Below are 8,418 nucleotides of genomic sequence, written 5' to 3'. Positions count from 1 at the left end.
CGAGAACCAGTCGTCACTGCCGCTTCTGCCATCATTCGGCCACGTGACAGCCACCGTTTCAACTACCAACGTCATCATCTTCCCTGCCACATCAGTTCATCCAAATCAACACGCAGGAAGAGGAAATAAAACAAATAACAAAACAATAAAAACAAATGATTTCTCTTACCTATTAGCCCTCACCCGTGTCCTTCATTGTCACCATTACCAACCGTGAAAGGCAACCTTGCTACGTGAGTTCATCCAAAGGAACATGCAAAGATAAAAGATATATGTGCAACAGATAAAAGGAAAAAGGAGGAGAGACTGGTTAGAGAAAAAACCAAATTTGAATAAGGGAGCCTTGGGGTTTTGAAAAAAAAGAAAAAGAAAAAAAAAAGGGGAGACCAGAAACAATTGTAACGGGAATGGGGAGAACAGATCGAAAAAAGTTTGTAAAGGTCTCTTGACCACCATTTTCAAAGCAATAAAAGAAACTTTTTTAGATCCACTCTTCCATTCGAAATAAAATATCAATAATTCATAAAGGCAAGCATTCGAAAAGGAAACAAAAGAAGAAAGAAGAAGAGAGATAGGGTTTTACCTTAGTCGGTTGGGTTTCTGCCACCGGAGTCTAACAACCAGGGTTCATCGGGCGTTTAGAGGGCTATAGCTTTTTGGGTCTTCTTTTTTTAGAGGTTTAGGTCAAAAAGGTGTTGGTTTGGATTTATATCGTTAGATCAGGAGGTTTTAGGTCAGATTTAGGCCACGAGGAGGTCCGACCACCGTATGTGGTGGTCAAAAATTGTAGTTATAACCGATTTAAACTGTTTTATGGTGAAAGGGGTTCATTAGTGGTTCGATCGAAGAGGAGAAGAATATGGGGATGAGGAAAGAGAAGTTTTTTGTGTTTATGGGGTGTTATGGGCCTCTCGATTGAAGTTAGTGGTGGTCGAAGTTTAGAGTTGTCATCGTCGAGCGATAATCGGTATTAAAAGAGAGCTTTTAGGGCTCTCGGTTGAGAGGGAAAATAAAGAGAGGGGAGAGATTAAGGATGATGAGGCTAAGGGAGATGAGTTTAGGCTTAGTTTAGGGTTTTTTATTATGCTTTTATATAAATTGTTTTGGATTAATTACTTTTTAGGTCACCTGGGCTTAAGGTAAAATCACGCTTCAGTCATTCCATCTTAAACGCGTTTTTGCATGTTAGTCACTTGTAAGGACCTAATTTGCTATTTACCCATTTTTATACATGCTTTATATTTTTTGGGATATTTTCTATTTAGTTCCCCATAGTTTAGCGTGTTTTTGCTTGTTGGTCACTTGTAGGGATCGTAGTTGTTATTTACCCATTGTTATGCATACTATGTATTTTTGGGATATTTGTTGTTTAGTCCCCCTTATTTAGGCATGTTTTTACATTTTGGTCATGTGTAGTGATGATTTAATTTTTTTAATATTTATGGATTGATTTAGTAATTTACGCATTTTTCTTTAAAAGCATGTTTTAGGCTAGTAAAAAGGAATAATTATGAAATGCAATTTTATTTTATTTTAATTTGGTCCCCATGTTTTATTTATTTTTATCCTTTGTAATTTTAGCACTTAATATTAAAAATGTTCATTTTAGTCACTTATGCACTTTATTTTGTTTTAATTTTTTACATGATGATTTATTGGTTTATATTCTAGTCTTATTTGTAATTTGTTTTATTTAATTTTTGCATGTCTCTTTTATTTTATTTTATTTTAGTCACTAATTAGTTTTGTTCTCTATTAATTTGCATGATACCCCGATAAGCATTTCTTGACCTGAATCAAAATAATTTGACTAAGGGTTATATTCATTCATTTTAAGATTGTCATAAAGTGACTATCTTAACGTATAAGAAAGTTACTTTCGATAATTTTAAAATAAAAGTCTATACCATTAAGTGACACGAATTAAATTGAACCCATTTTAAAATTTGGGGATTGATAAAAAGATCATGTTCTTTTAATTAAGTTCACAGAGAAAAGAATGTTAGATCGAATATATGGTCTCGTCTCAATTTATTTAAATAATTGAACATCCTTATTCTCATTAAAGGTTGGTAAAATAAATAATTAATTGTACTTTCTTGGTGTATGCTTTTAACTTGTTTTATTTTTGCATGTATTTTTCAAAGGGATTTCAAAATAGTAACACTCGAATTAATATTGAATTTTAGGACGAAATAATAATATATTTTCATTTTGGTTGGAGTGATAAATGATTGCTTTAAGGAATGAGAGGTTATTTATTCTCGATTGGAAATAATTAGATATTATCATTTTCTCTAAATCAATATTGAATTTTAAGATGAAATAGTTATATCTCTTCATTTCGATTGGAGTAATAAATGACTGCTTTAAGGCATGAGAGGTTGTTTATTCTCGATTGAAAATAATTATCTCTTAAATCCAAAGAATATTTTTTTAAAAAAAAAAGAAAAGGTTTTAGAGTTATTTTGTTTTATTGTATTGTTATTTTGAACTAATAATGAACTTTAGGATGTAATTATAATATTTTCTTTTTTTGATTGGAGTAAGAATCGGCTGCTTTAAGGTATGAGAGGTCGATTCTACTCAAAAGGAAATAATTAAATATTATTGTGTTTCATTCCAAAATTCAAAGAATAATGTTTGTAAGGGATCTTAAATTAAATTAAACTCAAATTCGCAAATTTCATTACAAAGACAACTAATTAATCGACTATGTACCGATTTAGGGCACTATGGGGGTGTTAACCCTTCCCCAAATGTAACCCATTCCCGAACTCAACTTTTTGGTAATGCAGACTACAAATGTTTTGTTTTAATTAAAATTAATATTTTTATTAAAATGAAAAATTCGTTTTTGGGTGCCCAATCACACCATAATCAAATGTTGTGGCGATTCCTCGAATCGTGTTTTATTATTAACTAGTCATCAAATTATTCAAGATGAGATCTTTTAAAAAACCAAATTTTAAAAATCAAACTTACGTTTTTAAGAAAAAGATCGTTTCGAGAGCTCTATTTAAAAAAAAAAAAAATTAGCCTCTAGTTGATGATCTAGACTATCTTTATTGTTAGTCTCTAAAGTTCGTTTAATTGAACTTTGAACAATCTCCTTAGATTTATAAGGGAAAATATTTTCAAAGAATGGTACATTCTTTGATTTCATTAATGTGTTCTTTTGAATCTCAAGATTCTTTGATTCACACACAAGAAATCGATACACATTGTTATGTTTTGCATAACCAATGAAAATGCAATCCAATGTTTTAGGACCTATTTTCATTTGCTTTGGTAATGGGGTCATTACCTTGGTAAGACACCTTCACATTTTCAAATGTTTGTAGGATTATTTCTGAAATTTTTGTAATTCATATGGTATCTTGTCTTTTTCCTTTTGGGGAACCTTATTTAAAAAGTAATTAGTTGAAAGGAAAGCTTCTCCCCACATGTTTTATGATAACACAAAACTTCTAACAAGGCATTCATCATTTCTTTTAGAGTCCGATTTTTCCACTCGACTCTATTTGATTGAGGAGAATATGGTGGTGTTACTTCATGAATAATACCATGTTGTAAACAAAATTCACCAAATGGTTCAACATATTCACCACCAAGATCACTTCTTAGGATCTTAATCTTTATTAAGTTGGTTTTCAACTTCTTGTTTATAGAAATAAATTATCTATAACTTCGCTTTTGCTCTTTTAGCAGATACACGTAGCAATACCTTTTGCTATCATCAATAGAGGTAATAAAAAATTATTCCCTCTTGTCTCTACCATTATTACAAATTTGATAACTATGTTACTACCTTAATGCTAGTATCGTTCGTTCCGTATTTATGGTTCAATATCATCCATAATTCTTTAGTCATTTTAAACAATGTACACTTCATAATGTGCATCATATAAGGCTTTGAGAATATGATTACATCTTAGAAAACTATAGTTTTTCCATGCTTTGTTCGATACTTCCAAGAAATAATTTAACGATTTATTTCTTTTTACAAAATAGAATCATACTTGATTCTCAAGAAATAAATTCAATGATTTAATTCTTTTGCAAAATAGAATCATACAAGATTCTGTGAAAATAAATTTAACAATTTATTTCTTCTACAAAATGAAATTGTTCAAGACCTCAAAGAAAATAAATTTGACATTTTATTTCTGTTTACAAACCAAAATCATATAAGATTAATAAGAAAATAAATTCAACGATTTATTTCCTTTTCAAATTTAAAATCAATGCAAGATTCTAAGGTGAAATAAATTCAACAACTTATTTCCCTTTTTCAAGTGTTATATTTTTTGTTAAATGATGGAATCAATAGCACTAAAACCTGAAACAGATATATCAAGGCAACTCAATTCTTCTTAACAACTAAAAATAAAAGAAACTAATCCTTTAACTTTGACAACCTATATTCAAAAGCCTTTGATTTAACTCTGAATTTGTTTGTATCTATAAATTTTCTTAAAAAAAAAATTAATAGTACAATGTTTCCAAACACAAGCCATAATTATTATGATATTTTATAATAATTATAAATATCAAAAGATATTATTTAATCATGTCATATTTAATATTTATATTAAAATGTCATAATTAATGCTCACGCATTAGGAACATCATCATCATTAGGGAGGATCATCTCACATTGATCAAATTACCATGACCAATAAAATCACATATTGAAATTCTATCTTTAAAATTTAACAAACTTCCCATTGTGGCTCATGATCACTAGCGATCATGATTTTTTTAACAAAAGAAATTAGAATTGATAATAATTCCAACAATAAACCAAAATAAATTTTGGTTTATTCAACCAACAAGATTTAGTTAGAAACTAAATCACCTAACCTTCACCCAAAGGCAAGGTGTTACTACCTCTAAACCCTGAACTCAAAGAACTCTTAATACAAGTCTAGCTACAGTTAGAAAAACTATGGATTGACCGAAGGCTCAATTTTTCTCGAAATGCCATCTCTGGTTTTCTTTGATCTTTGAATGCAGCATGGAGTGATCTTATTACAAGGAGCGTTTTCGAGTCATTTTTCGTTCTTTACTTCTTTCTTCCTTTTAGGGCTGTCTTACTAAATAGTATATCAACAGCTGTTACAGGAGCACACTAACTAGTGCATTAAGGAAGTTCTACAATTTCTACAATAGGCATGGCAATTAAAGAAATATTAGTTCGTAGAGCCACAATTATCAGATAAATACGTTGCTTAGCAGAGAGAACTACCTAGGATAAATTTAAAAATTGAAACGAACAACCTTCTTCGAGAACTCTCAATAAAAGAACTAGGAAACAAGCTACAGACGGAGCGCATTGAAATATAACTTAGTAATTGCTTAGAATAAATCTTCAAATTTCAATTTGAATATATTTTCGATTTTGTTATCGAACAGAATAAACATTTTAAAACAAAAATCAGTAACCAAAGTTTCTTCCACGATAATCTCTGTTAAAAAAAAAGAAATGAAACTTCTTTAAAAATTAAAATAGAATAAATGGAAGATAAATACTCTTTGATTTTGATCTTGAGATTGGAAACATTTGAGGACTATCGCTACACAGTTTCCTTAAGACAGATTTTCAGACACCTTAGGTGCTCGAGATCTTTGGTATTCTATCTCCCAGGATCAACAACTAGATGATCAACGAACTGTTGCACAAACTTTCGAGATCATGAACTATCATTGTCTTTGACCATCACAAAAAAAAAACTAATAATAAGAGAAAATATTTTTCAAGAAAAGAGAAGTTCTTGAATTCTGAGATATATTTAATCTAGAAGATTAGCACTCTATTTATAGGGATTCTCAAAAGAGAATTTTTAAAAATAATGTTATTCATTTATATTCAAACTCTAAACGATAAATTAAAAAACTCTAAAGACAATATCTTTTAATTCGATATATTTAAAAGATATTGATATCTTTAATATTTAAATTTAAAAAGACAATAAATATCTTTTAATTTAAAATATTCAAAAGATATAAACTTCTTTTACTATTCAAACTTAAATAGATATTATTTTAATTTGAAATATTCAAAAGTATATAATTATATTTTAATATTCAAAGTTAAATAGATGATAAATACCTATTTAATTTGGTATATTTAAAAGAATATATCCTACTAATATTTTAAATTAAATATTATCTTTTAATTTATAATATTTAAAAGAAATATGAATTTAATATAAATATTAAATCCATAAATGAAATTCACACATTTTTCCAACAAAAAATATCTGACTCTACAACAATAAAACAATTAACTTTAATATATCTATAAGTAATTACTATAATATTGTATATTTATATTTTAAATTAAATCTTTAACTTTTAATAACTTTAATTCTTATATAAATCAAATCTATTAAAAGTTCATTAGATTAACAATAACTGTAACATATATCTCGTTTTAATTAAAATTTTCCTGTATATATTCAATCTTATTAATATAATTGATTTAACAAATTGATCGGAATTAGATAATTATTGGTAAGTCTTGATTCTCTCAGATGATTATATTATTAGGGTTAAGGGTCACATTTATTCTGGTAGTAGGTTCAATTTATTATTTTCGTCTCCATCGTATTTTTCTAACCCAGTATTATCTTATTACATCATTTTATACTTCACTTTTGACTTAAAACCCTAAATCATAAATTTAAGTTAGAGTTCATGGTTTAAAATTATGGTTTAGGGTTTAGAAATTATAGTTTAGGGTTTAAAATTTATAATTTAAGGATTAAAGTTAAGGGTAGATATAGATTGATATAATTGAACAACTTCGAGAGTTAAATTAATACAAAAATATGATAAAAATAAAAAAATAAATTAGATCTACTACATGAATAAAAATCAACTTTTTTTGCCTATTTATTAAGATATTCTAAATAAGGTACCAACTTGGGATGCCATCAGTAGAGCATACTGTGATTTGATGATGATTTATGAGAGTTCAAAATAGTGTGCTTACACATCAAACGGTGGACAAGCACACCCGTTTAAGCATGTAGCACCAAGCGAACACCTCTCGCACAAAAGGGAAATTTACCCCACATCGCAGATCGGTGACTGACACCCCACTAAATTTTAACTTAACTTTTATGGCCCTGCTGGACTCGACTCCAAGGCGCTACCCGACGAAGCATTGGCTGTGATGCTACTGGCCCACATGCTCCCACGACTCTACATCAAGCATAGGGCCAGAATTTAGTGTTAGACTCGACTTAAAAATTTATGAATTTAATATTTTTAATCTCGACTAGAATTTGAAACTTTAAATTAAAGTTTGAAATAAAAAAAATTTAAACTATTATTTTTGTAATAGTGTTTTTATTAAAACAAACATTTAAATTCTTATTTAGTAATAATTTTATATTCATATGTTAAAAAATATAATAATATCTTTTTCAATAAAATAATATCTTCTTCAATAAAATATTTTATTTATAAAATATTATTAATGAGTTATCTTAAGATATTTTTATATTTTTATTATAGTTTAAGTTGATATATTTATATATCATAATATAAATAATATATTTTTATATTTTTAACAGTAATGTTGTTATATAATTTTAAATTATTTATTAAGGTAGTATATAAGACAAAAAAAATCATGTCAGCATGAAACCCATATAAACTACCATACGAGTTGTCACATTAAAATTGTTTAAAATTTAAAATTTTCTAATATTTTTCTTAAAGACAAGCAATATTTTTGAAACGATAAAGGTAAATTTTAGCTAAAATAAGAATAAGGGTAAATTTGACCAAAAATATAATATTAAGAGATAAATTTACCTTTGCGTTGCGCTTATATAATTTTATACGTCGACAACAAACTATATACTAACATTTTATTAAAAATGTTTGAAATTAAATATAAATAATAAAAATTTATTCTTTTTACTGATGCATAAACATTCTTTTAAAACGTGTAGTGTACTAATAAGGAACGCTCCTTTAGTTTTGATTCTTATTAGGTTTGAAGTTCAATAAAAAACAACCTTCTCTTATCCTTACGAAAGAAACCCTTTAACAACCTTCTCTTATCCTTACGAAAGAGACCCTTTCTTTAAAAGCCCTTCTCCCCACGACCTAAAAGTCTCTTGACAAGCATCAACTAAGGAGTTTTTCTTTCCATCACTTACAAGTGAAGCATGTCAACTTAGATTAAAGTTTTTACCTAAAAACTTAGAATAAAAAGTGTATATTATTTCATGTGCACCTACCAAAGAAAAACACTAGCCATGGCCCATTTTGATGAGGTTGTCTACTAAATTGGCATAAAAATACAAGTGGGATTTAGTCAAACACCCAAATCTAGCTTTCCACTATGACATTATTATGTTAAGAAATTTGTACCATGATGTTAAGCCTTACCTTATT

Source organism: Hibiscus syriacus, unplaced genomic scaffold (assembly GCF_006381635.1).
Source record: "Hibiscus syriacus cultivar Baekdansim isolate YM2019G1 unplaced genomic scaffold, ASM638163v2 tig00111954_pilon, whole genome shotgun sequence".
In the NCBI taxonomy this organism is placed as follows: domain Eukaryota; kingdom Viridiplantae; phylum Streptophyta; class Magnoliopsida; order Malvales; family Malvaceae; genus Hibiscus; species Hibiscus syriacus.
This window is presented reverse-complemented; position numbering follows the sequence as displayed.